The 19354-nt window shown below is 37.3% G+C and overlaps 1 protein-coding gene across 1 annotated transcript in view; it reads left to right on the forward strand.

Moving 5' to 3' along the window:
* LOC126955052 (peptidyl-prolyl cis-trans isomerase A-like) overlaps window positions 1-19354 on the forward strand; it is a 789087-nt gene that overhangs the window by 206581 nt on the left and 563152 nt on the right. The window lies entirely within an intron of this gene.

Consider the following 19354-nt stretch of genomic DNA (forward strand, 5'->3'; position numbering starts at 1 on the left):
GTTATTTGAAGAATTGTAAAAGTATCAACATAAAAGTAATTTATGTCCATAAATATATATACACACACACACATATATATATATGCAAATAATCTGTTTTAAAAATTATTCAAAGAAATCCCAAATGTTTTTCCCCATCTAGGAAGACTAATTGACCTTCCTTCAAGTGGCTATTGTAATCTCATTCAATTTTTCGATCCACTTCTCACTCAGATGCACATGCACATTATATTGATAAAACCAATGCTTGCACTAGTATAAGATACTTCCAAAATTCAATTTATTAATGTATTTTACAAACGGACATATGGGTAAAACAATATACCAAGTAAAAATAAACACCCAGCTTCTCCAAGTTTCTGAAAAGAAAAAAAGACAGGAATAAACATCTTCACATCCCTTATGTATTAAAAGGCATACTTCCATTAGAAAAAAAAATTTAAAAACTACTAACATCTCTTACCCTGGTTGATAACATTTTAAAAATATGAGAATGCTTGCAGTTTTGGTTTATTAGCAGAAATATTAGTTTAAAACTTATAGAAAAATTCCATTCTTCAAATTTTATGCAAATGCTTAAATTTGATTTGTCCTTTCCCATTTTAGTATCTAGTGAGGCAGCCTGTTATGAACATAAGCAATCTATTCTCATGATGCATTGCTTCTTTGCAGTAGGGTTTAATGCTTAAGGATATAGAACATGAGTCACATCTTTGATTTTGACCTAGTTTGAAGACCTATTTCATTCTCATTAAGCTCTTCTCATAGGTAAAATAATGAATTATACTACTCTTGAATCACTTCTCTAAAGAGCTATGATTTTTTGCGTGTATATATATTTAGAGATTGGAAGGTCTGATGATAACAAACACAAAGTCAAAACATCACTGTATTTCTTTAGTGCTGGCCACTTGGGAAAGTTCTCATTACAGAGTGACAGCCACAGGCCATTTTCCCTGTTAAACTCAGATGAAAACTAAGCTACTTTGATCCAATCCTTTTGAAAAGATAAGACTGGTGTTATGGTTAAAACCTCAGCTGACAGATTTCAAATAGGACCACAGTTTGAATCTATGGGGTTTAAGAGAAAGAACAAAGAACTTCTGAATCTGCTTATAATGGAGCAGCTCATTTTAATGGAATAAACTGCATGGAAACTACACTTTTCTTATCAAATGAGGCATCATTTACTTTTACAGGACAGTCTTAATTGCTCAAGTCACTTGGTTAGAATATTATTCAGGCTAATTACCTGTCAGCTATCATTAGAAACATTAATGGCACTTTTAAAACCACTTATTCCTCAAAACTTCCTTCGTGGACTGTCTCGCAAAATGACACTCAATTGCCGGCACACAATAAAATGCTGTAGTAATATTTGAGGGGTAGGGGCAGCACAACCAAACCACAATACATTGGGAATACTCAGTTTTATGCAAAAGCATGTGACTTGGCTTACTAGTGATGTCTCAAGATGCCCCACTCTCTCTTCAGCCCCTCCACACTCACTGGTTGCTGGAGGAGGTGCCGGCCCTTCAAGAAAGTGCCCACTCATTGATTCCAGTGAGGGCTTCTGACCCCTCTCCCTTGCTGATCTCTAACTGCAGTAAGTAATGGATTCACCATGAAGCTCATAAAGCTTAAGCTTTGGGACTTTTCATGGGCATAGTCCCTTTCCAAGTACCTGCACCCAGTTGTTAGTCATAATTACATAAGCATTTTTTTCCACAGTTCCTTCCTCTTTCCCTTCCCTATATAATCCTCAGGCCACATACAAAACCTAGATTCATCTAGGAGATTCATATGTATGAATGAAGGTTCAAATGTATGAATTCATATGTATGGAAAACAGAAGATTTAGCTTTAAATTAAATCTAGATCAGAAAAAGCCATGAGAAGTATAATCCACATTCACACACATTTGGTCTCCATTCAAATGATGCTGTTGGAAGAGGTCTTCCCAACTACATTATTTAAAGAATTATCCTAGACCCCTCCTGTCACCCCAGTTCCTTGTTTTCCATTTAGTGGCACTTGTAACTAGCTCCTTGTTTTGCATTTTAATACTTGTAACTAGCTACATTATATAATACATTTATTTATTTTCTTCCTCCCTACTGTAATGTGATCTCCAAATGGACTCCAAAGGGACTCCAAAAGAGAGTTCGTTTGTTTTTTATCACTAAGCTCCAGCATCTAAAATAGTGGTCAACACACAGGCTAAGGTGAGCATATAACTGATTGTCCAAACAATAAGTCTTGATACTAAAAGGGAGCATTATAATAATTACACCACAATATCAACTGTAAACTCTGCCAGTTCTAGGAAACTGGAACCAAAGTCAGCCTACCCTAAAACCACATTGAGTGTATTGCCACTAAGGAAGAGGAAGTGAAAGAAAATGATTTGATACTAGAATGGCTCTCTGATCTCAGATCTGGCTTAAATCAACTCCTTGTTCTAAGGGTTGGAGGAAACCTTTCACTTGGAAAACTCTCTTTAGTGCATCCTCTGCTTCCTGTAACTCAATGTTCTCAATGGGGAGCTATTTATCCCCCTCCCCCAACCTACAGAGAATAGATTTAGCAATATCTGAAGACATTTGTGGTTGTCATAGCAGGGAGGGTGCCACTGGCTTCTAATGGGTAGAGGCCAGGAATGCCGCTAAACATCCTACAATGCGAAAGTCAACCCTCATCCCCAACAAAGAATAATCTAGTGCTAAATGTCAACAATGCTGAGGACAAGAAACCATGTAGTAACCAAAGAAGAAATTATCCATAATAATAAGCATTCCCATTCAGTTCCAATTTAATACTATTATTCTTCCCATTAAATATTCTAATTTTTAATATTGTTGAAAAATTAAGTATTCTTGAAGCCTTTTTTTTTTTTTTTTACCTTGACCCAAATCAGAGCTGCTCCTCTTAGACATGACTTGTTAAGGGAATAGAAGGGGCCATGAAAGAAGAGTGATTTGCAAAGGTAGGAAAAGTTTGGAAATATTGCAAATTAAATTAATATCCTTAAGGAACCTAGAGCATATTGAATAGAGTGTGACTATCACATAATATCCTGTTATTTATAGATAATAGAAATTTAGCAACCTTACCAAATAATAATAATGCATAAGCTTTAGCATGTTTATTATGCTTCAGAATTTTTTACATGCATGGTGTTATTTGATCCTTGAAGATGCATTCAGGTATTATGATCCCTAATAACAACGAACTTAGCAACAAAAATGATTACTTGATTACCTATCTAGAAGGAGACAAATCAGTGTAATGACCTAAAAAAGAAAAGGATAAAAAAACTTAACTTTCATCTGGTATCCAGTGTGTGCAACCTAGTTCACATTCTTTCACTGAATCCTCACACCCATCTTACGAGGTATCATTATTTCCATTTTACTACTTAAGGAACAGATGTTGTGGCATGCTTATCTTGGTGAAGGCTTAAAACCTAGGTCTCCTCAGACTTTATGTAAACCTCTTTCCAGAAAACTATGTTGCTTCGCTATTTATGTGAACTCCTTTTGCTTATTTTTATTCATTTATTCACTCATTTAATTCAGTGCATATTAATATTTAAAATTACCCACAAAATATGAGACACAATCCTAGGCCCAGGGAAAACAGCCTTGAACAAAACAAAGTGTCTGCCTAAAGGGAATTTAATTGCACTTAAAAACGAAACAAAACAAAAAACTTGCTTAGATATTCATTTTCTTCTCCGTGAGAACTGAGCCATTACCCAGTCATTCACCCTGAGAGCACCAGCTGGCACATGGTGTCGAGGGCTGTTGGGAAATTACTGTGTAACTCTTTACAAATTATTTTTGCTATGTTATGTTGTTTTGAAAATGTTATGATGTTAAAACAGCGAGGTAAACTCTTTTAGAATTTCTCAGACTGCCTTAGAAAACTAAGTTACTGACAGTACCACTGCTCCTTCTTTATGCAAAGCAAACTTTAAGGAAGCCCTAAATTGGAGGAATAAAAGAAATGAGCCCATCAGTTTAAATAAGTACAAATAATCAGGGTAATCTAGAAAAAAATTATAGGAACAGACATGAAAAAAGTCTAAATTGTCAGCAACAGGAAGAAATCATGTAATTCTATTATGTAATTAACTGTCCTTGGCAATATGTTATCTGAAGAACAGTACACATATTATGAAAAGGCTTTCAGTTTTTGCCTTGTCTGAGTCAAGTAAAAGGAAACAGAACAGGTCTTCTGAATTTGGATCATAAGTCTAAGTTCTACTTATAATTCCGATTGAAATCATTTACGTGCCTACTATCTAAAATAAATAAAGAAATATACAACATGTCAAGTGATGGCAAGTGTTATGAGGTTAAGGAGGGTGAAACACCAAGTGATGGAAGATTCTATTTTTGATGACGTGTTAATGGAAGGACTCTCAGATAAAGTGACATTTGAACAGACTTCAAGGAAAGAGTAAGCCGTGTTAACAGCTGGAAAGAGTGTCCAAGGCCACCCCTGCCACAGTCCCCCTCCATCACCAAAAAAATAAGGGGGAAAAAAAAAAAAAGCAGACCATGCAAAATATTTGGAATGGATGAGATAAATTCAGAAAGAAAGGCTGTGAAAAGATTACACAGGACCTTGAAGGCCATGTTAAGGATGGATTGAGATGGAAAGCCAGCACCAGGCAAACTTCTGTAAAGGATTACACTTGCTGCTGTGCAGAAGGAGGAAGCAGGTTTTGTGGGACAAGAATGAGATCAGGAAAACCAGTTAGATTACTTTCCTAGGGTGAAGGCAATGAGGAGTGGGCAGAGTTCTAGACATATTTCAAAATCAGAGCACGTAGGATTTGCATGGATGGGATGTGGGATGTGAGAGCAAGAGAGGAGTAAAGAATGACTTCAAGATGTTTGGATTGAGCAACTAGCAGAATAAACTCCATTTACTGAGATGGGAAAGACTTCTGGAGGAACAGATTTTCAGAGGAAATTCAAAAATTCAGTTTTTGAGGTGTTAGATTTGCAATGTCTAATTAACATCTAAAGGCAGGTGTCGAGTTGAAAATTCAATAGGAAAGTCTGGGATTCAGGATTGAGATCAGGGCTAGACATATAAAATTGGAACTCCGCTAGGAATAGATGCTTTGTAAGGCCCTACGATTGGATAAGAAAACAGAGAGAGGGAAAAGTTGAAGACCGAGCCCTAGGTCACCCCAATACTTGACATTTGGGAAGTTGAAGTTAATCCAGCAAAAGAATGAAGAGCAGTGAGTTGTGAGGAGAACTAAGAAAGAGCCCAAAGAAAATGTTTCCAGGAAAAAAAGAAATGTTGAACAACATCAATTCTCCTGAGTAAACGCTACATGGACCATTGAGTTTGCAAGACATGGGTTATTACAGACATTGATAAGAGTACTTCCTGTTGAATGAGAGACACAAAATCCCATTGAAATGGATTAATGGAACAAGCAGAAGTGACAAAAACTATAGGCAGCTATTTGAGGAGTTTTTATGTCAAGGGGAACAATGGAAATGATATGGGGTTTGAGAGAAGAATCAAAGGCAGTTTTGGGGTTTTATTTTTTTTTTTAATGAGAGATACTACAGATAAAGATTATGACTCTTTTTTTTTTTTTTTTTTTTTTTTTTTGAGACAGGGTCTTGCTTTGTTGCCCAGGCTGGACTGCGGTGGCACAATCTCAGCTCACTGCAACCTTTGCTTCCTAGGCTTAAGCAATCCACCTGCCTCAGTCTCCCAAGTAGCTGGGACTACAGGAATGCACCACCATTCCCAGCTAATTTTTGCTTTTTTTTTTTTTTTTTTTTTTTGTAGACATAAGGTTTCCCTATGTTGCCCAGGCTGGTCTTGAACTCCTGAGCTCAAGGGATCCACCCACCTTGGCCTCCTAAAGTGCTGGGATTACAGGCGACTCTTAAATTTAAATGCAAAATTTTTCATATTGATTTCAGTATTATTTCCACATAAAAGAGACCATCAATATGGGTAGGTTATCAGCCAGGAATAAGATGGCCATGACCCTTGATATCTGCCTCTCTTTCAAAATCCTGGAATCCATTTATCCATTCCGTTTTCACCCACATTCTTATTGGGTATTTACGATATGGCAGGAATAGTACAAGGCACTGAAGATAAAAGGTTAAAAAGAAATACAGACAAGGGGTCTGTCCTCATCAAGGACTTCCATGTAGTCTAACATGGAAGATTGACACTAAACAAGAGAAAAGCCAGTTATTTATTTTAAAAAGGGGAGCACAGGGGTTCGTGTGGGTCTTTCCCTTGCCCAGAAGTGAGGATGGAATTCCAGCCAAGGAAAGCCTCCTTGCAAAGGCCTGAGGAATAAGTCTGAACTAGCCAGATAAAGGAGAAAGTGCAATGAGATCTTTCCCTGCAGCTAAGGAAAAAGCTTGTGGAAGGGTCTGAAGTTAGAACTTGCAGCATTGCAGGAGCCAAAGGAAATCCAGTGTGACAGGAGTAAAAAGAGTGAAGGGCCAGAAAATGAGATGGGCCTGAGAAGAGTCAAGGTCAGAGTCCTGAAGAGCTTTATTATCCACATTAAGAATTTAAGGTTAAGCACAGAGAGATGCAAACAGATTTCTGTTTTTATATTGGCCTTCTGACAAACTCTTTCCCACCTATATAAATGTTTTCTTCTCTGCTTGAAACACTCTCTCCACACCTTTCACATAACTGATTTATTACCATCCTGAAGATCTCAGGCTTTGAATCCCTGAAGGTGTATAATACGTCCTCAATAAATAAGTTTAAGTGTAAGTGATTTATTGGATATAGTCACAAAAGAAGAAGGAAAAATCAAAGATTTTGCCAAACTTTCCAGTTTGAGCACCAGGAAAGATAGGATATATTGGTGAATCAGCAAGTTTTAAGAGAAAAAAAAGTATGTGTTAATATTTAATATATTGATTCAAAGATGCTAGGGGTTAAAAAGAGGGAGAATTAAACTGGAGGCAAGACTTCAGAGTCTACACATATAAATAAAAATAGCTAGGCTTGAGAAAGGATAAGCATTCACTGTGGAAAGTGAAGAGAGTGAGAACAAATATCCGTGAGGAAGAGGAAGAAAGGGCAGTAAAATATCTGACAACAATGGGAATAATTAGTAACAAAACTAGGAAAATGTGGTGTTATGGGAAGACGGTGTTTCAAGTAGTAGAAAATGTTCAACAGTGGCCAATGCTATGAAACCATCAAAGTAAAGGATGAATGTGCCCACCGGATTTTGGGAATCAAAAGTCTTCAGTAACAATAGATGGGAGCAGTTTGTGTATGGTCAGCGGCAGATTTCTGCCAGTCGAGATGTGAATGAATGGCAAGTGCCAATAATTCCTCAAAGGTGTCAATTGTAAGAGTTTTGTGGGAACAGTGAAAGTTCACTGGCTGGTGGATTGGGAGATTGGTTAGTTATTTTTTAAGATTAGAGATAACAGGGCACATGTAAATTCTGATTGGCAGGAACCTAAGGTAGAGAGATAGTAAAGATTCAGAATTCTCAGTGTCACAAGGCCCTTCACAAGATGAAGAATATAGGGGCTAGGGAGAAAGTAGACACAATAGTCTTGCATAGGAAGTTATTATCAGATGGGTTCCTATTTGTCTGTGAAGTAAGCTGGTATAAATAACTGCTAACCTCTTTACCTCTTACCTGAACTATTGCAAGAGTTTCCTAAGTCCTTCGTAACCCCAGGCTTGTCCCCATGTGAGTCAGTCTTCCCTATTGAAGAGTCTTCCTTCTTCCACCTCCATCCTCCTTCCCCTGCATTTTGTGTTTGTCATCTGTGTCCCTAAAAATATATTGCCCTTCTCACATTGTGTTATTAAGTACCCTTATTATTAATAAGCTACTGCCATTTAAAACAGTATTCTCCTTGGTACCTAGTCAAGTATCTAACACATAATAGTTGCTCAATAGAGGTTTCTAGAATATATTTAACTTTGAGAAACTATCATAGAGAATGTGTTTAGATAAACTGTTTAACTTGATTAATAAGTAAATAAGCCCACATTCTTATGTTCCTTTAAATCTTGTTCCAAATTATATTTGTCTTTATCCTCTAGGAACTGCTTTTGAAAGTTATACAATTATACTTTAATAAATTAGTGAGATATTTTTAAATATCTACTTATGCTGTGAACTATCTAGGTCAACCAAGCCTGCTTTAAGATCATCTCTCTTACCCAATGATAACACCGACATCTAGTGGTTATTAATCTGAATCTTGGTTATCTATTTCATTCTCTCAAAGGACAAAGCTAGCTTTAAAATTTTGAAGTGCAATGTAAGTACTGGCTCACATATTACAGATATTGTTAATCAAATTCAGAAAACGATAGTTACAATGGAGACTATTTTTTAAATGAATCATCTTCTGTAAAGAAACATGAAGCATGAATCTAGAATGTGAGCTGCAAAAGGTTTCTAATTGAGGGTCCAACTCAGTGGAACCCGGAGTGTTTTCTGTAGAACTCTGGTTACACAAGGCCTTAAAAAGTATGCACAATGGAGATGCTGCAGTCAAATAAAATACATATCCAACTTTTCAACTCCACCCCACTCCTTTACCCCCTTTATTTAGCTGCATAGCACGTTGCACTATCTGACATACTGTTTATTTCACTTATTTATTTGCTTATTGTCTGTGTTCACCACTGGAATGTGACCTCCATATAGGCAAAGGTTTTACATTGTTTTTCCTCCTTGAAGTAGTTTCAGAACTTAGAAGAATGCTTGGCCTATAATAGAAGCTCAATGAAATATGTGTGATTGAATGACATAAATTTGAGAAATATTGGGTTGAGCAAAACTGAGCAAAGTATCTACTGGAGGAAGTCTCAGGGTCATTAATATGCTAACGTGCATCATGAATTTTACAGGGAGGCATGTAACCTTCCCCAAATATGCTTCCCTCTGCCCCCATTGTTCATAGGACAGGATTAATGCTTTACTGAGCACATCTTTGCAAAGGCTGGTCCATATCATGGACCTAAGGCCTGAATTTATTAACATTAAATTCTGTGGTTCCTGCCATACTCTACAGTACTCATATTGAAATTAACACACTATGTAACACTAAATTGAAAACACAGAGAAGAAATTGCACCTTTGATATTGAGTCAAATAATATATAGAGAAAACAAAACCTATGGCCCATGACTGACTACATTTAAATGATATTTATCTGAATCCAATCTCCTTCTGACCCCAAGGATTATCCAAATAGAAGTTTGAGTTACATGTGAAATAAAAGAAAGAGATTGTCACGTGAAGAAATAAAGGTTACATAGAACAGCATGGCACAGTAATTCCTCTCATACATCAGAGAAAGCACAGGCATGATCCATAAGAAAGACAATCATTTCAACTGCTACTTATTTAAAGCAGCAAAAATCCTGTATGATAACCTTTAGGGATGATGCTTGCAAAAATACACAATGGAAGAACATAACCTCTAAGCATCTGAGTCCCATTTTACTTCAGCAAAGCCCTTTCTGTTTTATTCCACTCTTATTTTAGTAGCTGCATGGGGAATATAGATGATCCTTTCTGGAGACTGATTGCATGGTTTTGTCATCACAGCATGCTTGCTATCTTTCATGGGGAGAACAGGTCGTTCGCATAGCCATGCACAGTTTGTTAAATCCTTAGGAAGGTTGAGAAATGCAGTATAAAACTAAGGTGGCACTATCCATTACAAGGCAGAGCTTGAGTCTGCACAGAAAAGTTAAATTGCCTGTCATCTTTTCACATGTTGAGCCAGTCATATAGACTTCGCATTACTATTAAAAGTGCTGTATATTTAACAGTCAATTTCTCTAAAATAGCAATAATTTTAAAAACAAAATCTTCTGAAATATGTCTGCTTTGGCAGGAATTAATCACCAATAGGCCAGGTTTGACCTCAAAATCTTTCCAAGAATCCTAGAAGAGAGATTGACCAAAAGAGTTCATCTCTGCCCCAGGACTCCTCTTCTATAATTAGGTGTGTGGCAGCATGCTCTCAAGCAGAGGAGATGCTCGCCACATTAGAATTTAGAACACCTGTGTTGAAGTCCCAGGTCAGCTACTAACTAGCTGCAGGGCCAATTCACGTAGCCTCTTTGACCTGTATCCTCATCTATAAAATGGAGATTGTAATTCTGGCCCTATCTTTCTCACAGGCTTTTGAGATAATAGATATGACAGCATCTTTTGAAACAGTAGATACTATCCAAAGTTCTATGGTGATGAAAGGATAGACATAGGAGACAGCCTGTTGTGAGAGAGAAGATTGAATTTGCTGCACTGGGATTAGGTAGGTCACCCTAGACAATGATGTTGCCATTTGCCACTTCAATTAATCTATGAGCAGCCTTAATAACAATTAGAAGAAAGCTCATATTCTACCTGGATAACTTTTTAGTATATTAAGTAGGCAATCAGTGCTTCTTCTTTTGTCTCCAAACTGTTAACAAACCTACTAATATCAATATATTGATGTAAAGACTATCAAATATGAAGTCATTCAATAATCTGGTTTGCAATGTTTGAACTGACAAAACTAATTAGTTACCTTGGAAAAAAAAGGTTTTAGAAGAAAATCAGAGCATATTTCAAGAACAGAGCTGTAGTGACTAATGTTATGTGTTGATTTGACCGAGCTAAGGAATGCCCAGGTAGCTGGTAAAACATTATTTCTGGGTGTCTGTTAAGGTGTTTCTGGAGGCAGTTACCATTTAAGTCAGTAGACTGGGAAATGAAGACCCAGTCCCAGCAATGTGGGTGGGCATCATACAATCCACTGAGGACCCAAATATTGTGGTGTGAAGAAATAAAGTTTACATAGAACAGCATGGCACATTAATTGCTCGCTTACATCAGAGAAAATGTGGGAGAAAATAGAACAGAAAGGTGGAGGAAGAGCAAATTTGCTCTCTCTTCTTGGGCAAGGACATCAACATTAGTGATCCTGGTCCCCAGGCCTTCAAACTCAGACTGGGACTCACACCATTGTATCCACTGGTCCTCAAATATTCAAGCTCAGGCTGGAACTAGACCGGCTTTCCTGAACCTTCGGCTTGCAAACAGCAGATCTTGGGACAGCCTCCACAATCATCCCTCATAATATCTTCCTATATATCTATAGCTATGTCTATATATGTAGATCTAGATAAATAGATCCTATTGGTTCTATATCTCTGGAGATCTGTGACTAATATAAAAGCAAAATATGATTTTTTCCTGATCCACTCCTGTTTTACTACCGAGCTCTTTAACCAGTGTCACCCTCTTCCCCACTGACTCTCTCCTTTTTACGCTTATCTTGAATAAAGGAAACACTACACTTTTTCTAGATTTCTGTGTGCATAAATCTAGGACTTTTTCTTACTCTGCCTGTGCAAGTTTTGTTAAAGGTGCCCTCATCCTCAGCATAATGCAGTATTTGTGGCTACATGCAATTGCATTCATTCGCCTCCCAAAGCCCTCTTCCTCTACCACTTTCACATCTGGATCTCTGTCATGAAGGAATGTTTTCTCTGAGCAATCTTGAACTTCAAGGCACTCTACTCCGCTGTTTGCTACTGGTAAATGTGCAGTGGATCTGCTACACATTATCTCCTCCTGACGGAAGATGACAACTAGGCAGGAAAAAAAGCATTTGCTTGGCATTGTCCCGTTTTTTTCTAAGGCATACAGAGTTCTGGATGAGTGTGACTGGGTATGGGATGAGGGCTGTGACTGACAATGAAAACCTAGATACAAAAGTATCGCTCTGGCAATTGTGCTTGTTGTTGGAAAGTGCTACATTTTATGGAAGAGTGGCAGCTCTAGGCAGTAGTTTGGGGTGCTAAAGTCACCATCATTAATTTCCATCAGCCCACAATACAATTCAAATTAATAGCAATAATCTTTGATATGAATACTTGATCATTTCTTACTTTTCATAAAGTATAAATAAAGGCATTCCTTAAAAATTTTTGTGACTTTTGTTTATGCGCTAAGTAAAAAAAAAAAAAAAACCAAATGTGTTTGCTCTGCACAAATAGCTGTACGACTTCGAACTAATCTTCTAAACCCTCCTCCCTCAAACACATCCCCCCTCAAGTCTGTTCTATGTGTATATCAATTCTGAAGGTCCCTGTTGATATAGAAGTAGCTGTGACAATGATCTTCATGCTCTAAAAATTGAGATAGCCTTTCACTTTGTGTGGGAAAAGCGTCTGAGGTGTGGTGCATGGAGGGGAGATGCAATTACTTACACTTGAAGGTGTGACTCCTTACACTTCATGTAAAGTAACAATGAGAAAAGCTATCAGGATGCCTCTCTCAGGCGTGGCCATGCAAACTCTGAATTCCCATCATGCAGATAAATCTCTGGGGCCCCCAGGTATCTTTCATATGAAAGAATAGAGTTTTTTCCCTAAAATATAACCATTGATGTATTAAAAGCTCAGTGAGTTTAGTCACTTTTTATCTTTCCCTTTAAATCTGAATGATTGTACTGAGCTTTTAAGGTCTGTGCCAGCTAACTAGGGCATTTTAGTAATCTATTTTTAATATGTACCAACTTCTGTTCTTTTTAGTTCTGCCTTAAGACATACTTTTATCTTTACTGGTATGCAGAGATCATCAAAAAATATAAGTTCTCCATTACATGACAACTCATAATGAGTCTTAATGAAGCTTGGGAACAGCTGTTTGAAAACTCTCGTTGAATAGCTTCCTAAGCAGCATTCACTTATGATAGCCTCTCTGCTGCAACATTGCCTGAATCTCAGAACTCACCATACATATAATGAGACGGGTGAAAATGAAATCTTTCTCCAGTTTCATTAAGTATTGTATTTTCATCAGAATGCTAATACACTATTATAAATTAGTGCATTATGAACCATCAGCTTAATGCCTTTCACCTTTTTAATTATATTCCTTCACAGAGCAGAAAAGAAAGTAAATGTTACTACACAAATTTTTTAAGAATTCATGTCCTCGGTGAAAATGAGAGGGGGAGAGAGAACACAGAACAAACTTACTTTGTAATTATATTGGAAACACGTTGCAACTCCAAAACATTGAAAATTAAGCTAAGCCCAGATGATTTCAAATAAGATTCACAATCTGAAATTTAAAGGATTTTAACTTCGCTGTGTAGGTTAATATGTGTGAAGAACAACTAAAACAAACTTCCAATATGAACTTAATCTCATTCCTTTTTTCATTTACACTTTCAAATGGACTCATCTAGCTTGCCTAATTTTTCTCTCTACATGTCAAGAGCCTTAGAAGAAAAGTTAATGGTCATGATAGTTTCCTGATCTTATTTACTCCCCTCGTCCTCATTACATCGAAAAGCTAGTTTTTCTCTATATGATTTTTTTCTTTACTTCTCACTTTAACTGATTCATTTTATATCAATTACATCTCTAGTTGAAACTATTTCCTCTTGCCTTTGGTGGAGTGGAATGTAAATGATCTGCTTGATGCTAAGTACAGGAATAAACCTGCACCTAGCATAGTGCCTTGCACAGAGTAGACGCTGATGGTTTGCTGAATTACTGAATAAGTCTCTTTATCCCTGATCTTGAGAATATTCGAGTCTTTTGCATATTTCTTAAATTATCCTTTTAGTTGCTAAAATCGTGATGCGGAGTCTAATTAGCCAACCACACACAGCCCTGATGGATTTTCCATGGTATGCAATCACAATACACTGTGTGCTTGTTAGATATTTATGAGGCAGTCTGATAAGAATTTACTGTTCATTCACAGTAATGACAAATAGCATTTATGTAATCTTTACTATTTTATTTCACTATCTTTATTCCTGAAAGTTTCCTGGTAAAATATGCCAAGATAAAGATATAGTAATGTTCATTGAAAAATAGATATTTCATTTTTAAACATGGGACTAATGTAGGTGTTTTTTCCCTTCTCCTTTAAGCAATCATACAAATAAAACAGAGAACAAGAAATAGAAATTCAAAGGAACTAAATGACATCTGTAAGTCAAATCACATTATATGAGTAAAATTGCAAAACGTAGCAGTAAAAATTAAAACTAAGTATAGGAAGAATCCATGAGAATGTACCCATGGCTGCAGGTCTCAGAGAAAGGCATCAGCACACTGTTCTCTAAAGCGAGTGGCATATACTTGTTACCAAAATGAATAATCTTTCGTTTGAGTAAATGAAAATAGCATTCTCTATCTCTCTCTCTCTCTCTCTCTCTCTCACACACACACACACACACACACACACACACACACACACAAGCACACATACTTGAAGAAAGCAGACTGTTTCTGAGGCAAGTTAGAGAGGAAAGATTGATTAATGGAAGGTTCTTTGCAGTATCAATCACAATTTCCTAGGATAAATAAAAGCAAACAGATTTTTTAACACATTATTTTGTTTCATAAGGAGAATTACTGTTACAATGAAACAACGATTGGCAAACTTTTTCTGTAGCTAATCAGGTAGTGAATATTTTAGATTTTGTGGGCCACAGAGTCTTCATAGCTGGCTACGTCTGTTCCTCCTCTTCTTTTCTTCTTCATTGTCTTCATCTTTGTCTTCGTCTTTTTCTTTTTCTTTTTCTTCCCCCTTCCTCCCGCTCTTCACTCTTCTTCTGTTTTCCTCCTCTTTCCCCCTCCTCCCCCTCTTTCTCCTCCTTCTCTTCTTCCTTCTCCTCCTCCTCCTCCTTCTTCTTCCTCTTCTTCATCTCTTACTTCTTTTTCTTCTTCTCTTTCTTCTTGTTTTCCTTCTCCTTCTCCTCTATTCTTAGTTCATAGACTGTTCAAAAAGTGCAATAGACTGTACTGGAACGACTGGTTATGATCTGCTGCCCTGGACAAGAGCATGAATCCTATATCTCCCTTCTTCACCAATAAAACCATGCATAGAAATACTTGGTAGAGAAAGAATTAATTTTATTTAAAGATGAGTAATACAAGGACCCATAATAGACCTTTGTATAAGATTATTGGCCAGGTGTGGTGGCTCACACTTGTAATCCCAGCACTTTGGGAGGCTGAGGCAGACGGATCACCTTAGGTCAGGAGTTCGAGGCCAGCCTGGCCAACATGATGGAACCCCGTCTCTACCAAAAATACAAAAAAGTTAGTTGGGTGTGGTGGCACACACCTGTAGTTCCAGCTACTCAGGAGGCTGAGGCAGGAGAATCACTTGAACCTGGGAGGCAGAGGTTGCAGTGAGTCATTATTGTGCCATTGCACTCCAGTCTGGGTGACAAGAGCAAAACTCCAACTCAAGATTTAAAAAAAAAAAAAAAAAAAAAAAAAAAAAAGATTATACCATTAAAACTTTTAAAAAGGAGGAAATACAGGAATATTATATGCAAAATAATAATTTCTCATTTATCATGGACAAGATAAAAATATTGAAAGATTTTGTAGAAATTCAGTAAGGTAATTGTTGCAGTGGGGGGGGGGGCGGGGGCGGGGGTGGTCCTTGCTCCCAGAGCTCCCAAGATGGTGGTGGCCCGCTTCCAAAATGGCAGCGGGCCACTTCCAAGATGGTGGCAAGCCTCGTGTTCTCTGACCTGGGGTTCTTGGCCTCATAGATTCCAAAGAATGGAATCTTGGACGACCAGGCAGTGAGTGTTATAAGAAGCCGCGGGTCACAGAAGAGAACCACTGAACCCAGTGACTAGTGTTCAGCTTGATTAGGACGAACCCAGGCACTTAGCTGTTCAGAAACAATGGCGAACCTTCAGCCTCATCAGGAGTGGCAATGGGCGCCTCACTGGATCAGGAGCACAGTGGACACCTTGCTGGATCCGGAGGGATGGAAGTCAGTGGCAGGTCTGCGACCGGGCAAACAGCAGTGGTGAATGGCCAGCGAAAGCTCAGCTGGAGCCATAAGAAACATGGACCAGAAGAGTGCAGTTGCAAGATTTAATAGAGTGAAATAGAGTGAAAACACAGCTCCCATATAAGGGGAGGGGACCCAAAGAGGGTAGCCCCTTGCTGGCTGGAATGCCTGGGTTTATATCCTGATCCTTGTCACTCCCGCTGCCCTCTCAGGCAATAGATGATTGGCTATTTCTTTACCTCCGGTTTTGCCTAGTTAGCATTTTAGTGAACTCTCTGGTCGGGTGTGAGCTAAGTTGCAAGCCCCCTGTTTAAAGGTGGACATGGTTACCTTCCCAACTAGTCTTAGGGATTTTTAGTCCGCCTAGGAAATACAGCTAGTCCTGTCTCTCAGTAATCACTTCTATAAAACAGAATCATAGTACAGATGCTAAAACCAATTATAGTGTAAGCATTACCGGAAAATAAATTTTTGTCTCCTTTTTCACTACTCTATTACTATGCCCTAAAACAGTGCCTGGGATATAACAACTGTTTCACACATATTTTGAACTGAATAAGTAAGTGACAAGGCAACTAAACAGGAAATATAAACTGACACAACTTAGAAAAGAGGCTGAAGAAAAAACTAAGCTGATCACAGGAATGAAGGCCACTTTGGGAGCAGCAGGAAAAATACTAGACAGTTGGGAAAACCATATAGTAAAATACACGGAAGGCAAAGGATTAATGAAAGAATCAAAAGAATTGTAAAAATGATATGATACATGTAACAAAAACAAAAGAAACACAACATTTGCATAGACTGCATCCCCCCCAAAAAATGTTTAATGATAAACAGAACAAATATACAAAAATAAAATCCAGAAATTTTCCTAAAAGAAAAGGAAATTTTACCTTACAGGCCTGAAGAGTGTACCCAGTACTACCAAAACACATAAATAAATGATAAGGAATAATACTTAGGCTCATAGATTAATTAGACATCAAAGATAGAGAAATAATTCTTTGTGCATCCAGGAAAAAAGATCAAGTCACTTAAATCAGAAAAAAAAAAAAAAAACTGGTATCAGACTTCCTTCTCCAATGACAATATTCAATGCTGAAATCCAGTGAAGCAATTAAGTCTTCAAGAAGATTGACACAATGTGACCCAAGAATTTAATTAGCATTCACACTGTTATTAAAGTATAAAGGTAATAGACAGATAACACTAAATGTACAATACTCTGGGGAATATAGTTCTCTAGCTGTTTTCTTGAAAAAAACTATTAAAGGAGCAACTTCAGCCAACTTAGGAATAAGTGAAGAAGCAACAGCAGAAGGACTGATGGTGAGCACTAAATTTATTTAAATGTAAGACTAAGACTAGAACAAATCGAAGGATTATTATTACAGAAAAGAATGTCAATGCCATAAATACAGTAGCAGAAAATGTCGTAAATAACAAAAGCTGAACAAAGGAGAAAAGGAGGTAGAAGGTGCTATACTGACTTTCTCATTTTATAGCTTAGAGTACAAAAACTATAAGACAAATGTACAAAAATATTTGATGTTGCATTATTTGCAATGCAAAATATGGACAGCAAGATAAATAGGCATCAATAGAAAATTGGATAAATAATTTAAAGTACATCTATACAAGAGAACACTGTGTCTATTAAATGAATTGAGCCACTTTATAAACTGATAAGTAACAACCTTCAAGGCATAATGTTAAATCAAAAGCATATTTCAGACCGGCATGTAGAGAATGCTACCATACACACAAAAAATAGATCAATAGTTGATTGATACATAGTAAATATAGACAGTCTCTAGAAAATTACGCATCAAGCTGATATAAATGACTTATATTAGGCTGTAACAGAAACTGCCTCCTAGAAGAAATATTGGCAACTGGGTTATGGGAAAAGGAAAAAGCCATGCTCTTCAGTTTACACTTTTTTGTGTCTTTTGGAATCTGTGTGCTATGCCTGAAATATCCAGTAAGACAAAAATGAATTAAATAATTTTGTAGGTCAAACGTCAGGCAAGCATTTCATGATTTGCCCTGCCTCATATTCAATGAATGATCTAGAAGGAAACAAAGATGATTCAGAGTTTTTTTTTAATTCCTGGATATAATAAGAGTCAAGGAGCCCTATTTGGGTAAAATTATATGTTGGGAACAAAGAGGAGGGGAGAACATGCAAGTTTCCAGATTAGGCCAACATGGAAAAGGCCAAGGAAATTTATCAAACATAAAGCGAACATAAAATCCCAAGGGACACAGAGAGTTGTATATAAGGATAAGTGGATGAAGTGGCCTATTTGACACATTATTCTACACATAAGGCCTAGGTGAGGAGCTGTGCAGCTTGAGGTTAACCTCAGAAAACCAAGTAACTAAGTGTCCCATGACACTAAAATAAGATCCTCTTCTACTCCCACATTTTCTCTTAGAAAATTATGATGGAAACCCAGTGATATAGTTTGGATGTGTGTCCCTGCCCAAATCTCATATTGAAATGGAATTCCTAACATTGGAGGTGGGGTCTGGTGGAGGAGATTGGATCATGGAGGTGAGTTGCTCATGAATGGTTTAGCACCATCCCTGGAGTGAGTTTTCTTGAGAAACAGTCATTTAAAAGTGTGTAGCACCTTCCCCCTCACTCTCTTTCTCCTGCTTTTGCCATGTGAAGTGCCTGTTCCCACTTTGCCTCCTACCATGAGTAAAAGCTTCCTGAGGTCCTTACCAGAAGCAGATGCCATGATTCCTGTACAGCTTGCAGAATCGTGAGTCAATTAAACCTCTTTTCTTTATAAATTACCCAACCTCAGCTATTCCATGACAGCATTGTGAAAATTGACTACTATACCCAGTCTTGTCACACAACCACAACTGATCAGAAACAAGTTTATTCCACTTTGTTGACTGTTTCCTCATACCAAACCTAGAGGTACTCCTTTGCTGTAAGAAAAAACCATATTGCTGGGTCCCAGAAGGGCTATCTATCCTTTTCTGTTTTGATTGCTGTCATCCCATAAATAAATGGGTTTGCTTTAAGCGCTTCTGTGTCAAATATTTAATTTGATTGACTCCATAAAGATTAGAAGGAAATAATAAATGAGATTCCAGGCTAAAAGCCGTATGATGTCTCAGCAACTAAAACCTATCTGGCCATCTGCTAGAACTGCTGTACCCACTTGGGTCCGTCCTTCTCAAGAGAGCTGTTTGACTCACGATTTTATGGAGGTTTAAGAGTAATTGAAACTCTTTTATTAAATGAAAGCTTTCCATAGTTTATTATACACTTGACTTTAGCATAATTATGTAAAACTAAATATAAATGAGTATGAGGTTGTAAAATAAACACCCTATGTCTATTGATAGAGACCTGATGAAACACCTTAGTTCAGGAAAGGAATAGTCTTTGTTTTCGTTTTTTCTTGATTCTTCCACTTAGACTTTTTAATTTTCACTTGTGTCTCAATTTTTTGTCCCACTTTTATCTATACTAGTATGTCATTT

The sequence above is a fragment of the Macaca thibetana genome, chromosome 5, assembly GCF_024542745.1.
Source record: "Macaca thibetana thibetana isolate TM-01 chromosome 5, ASM2454274v1, whole genome shotgun sequence".
Classification (NCBI taxonomy): Eukaryota; Metazoa; Chordata; class Mammalia; order Primates; family Cercopithecidae; genus Macaca; species Macaca thibetana.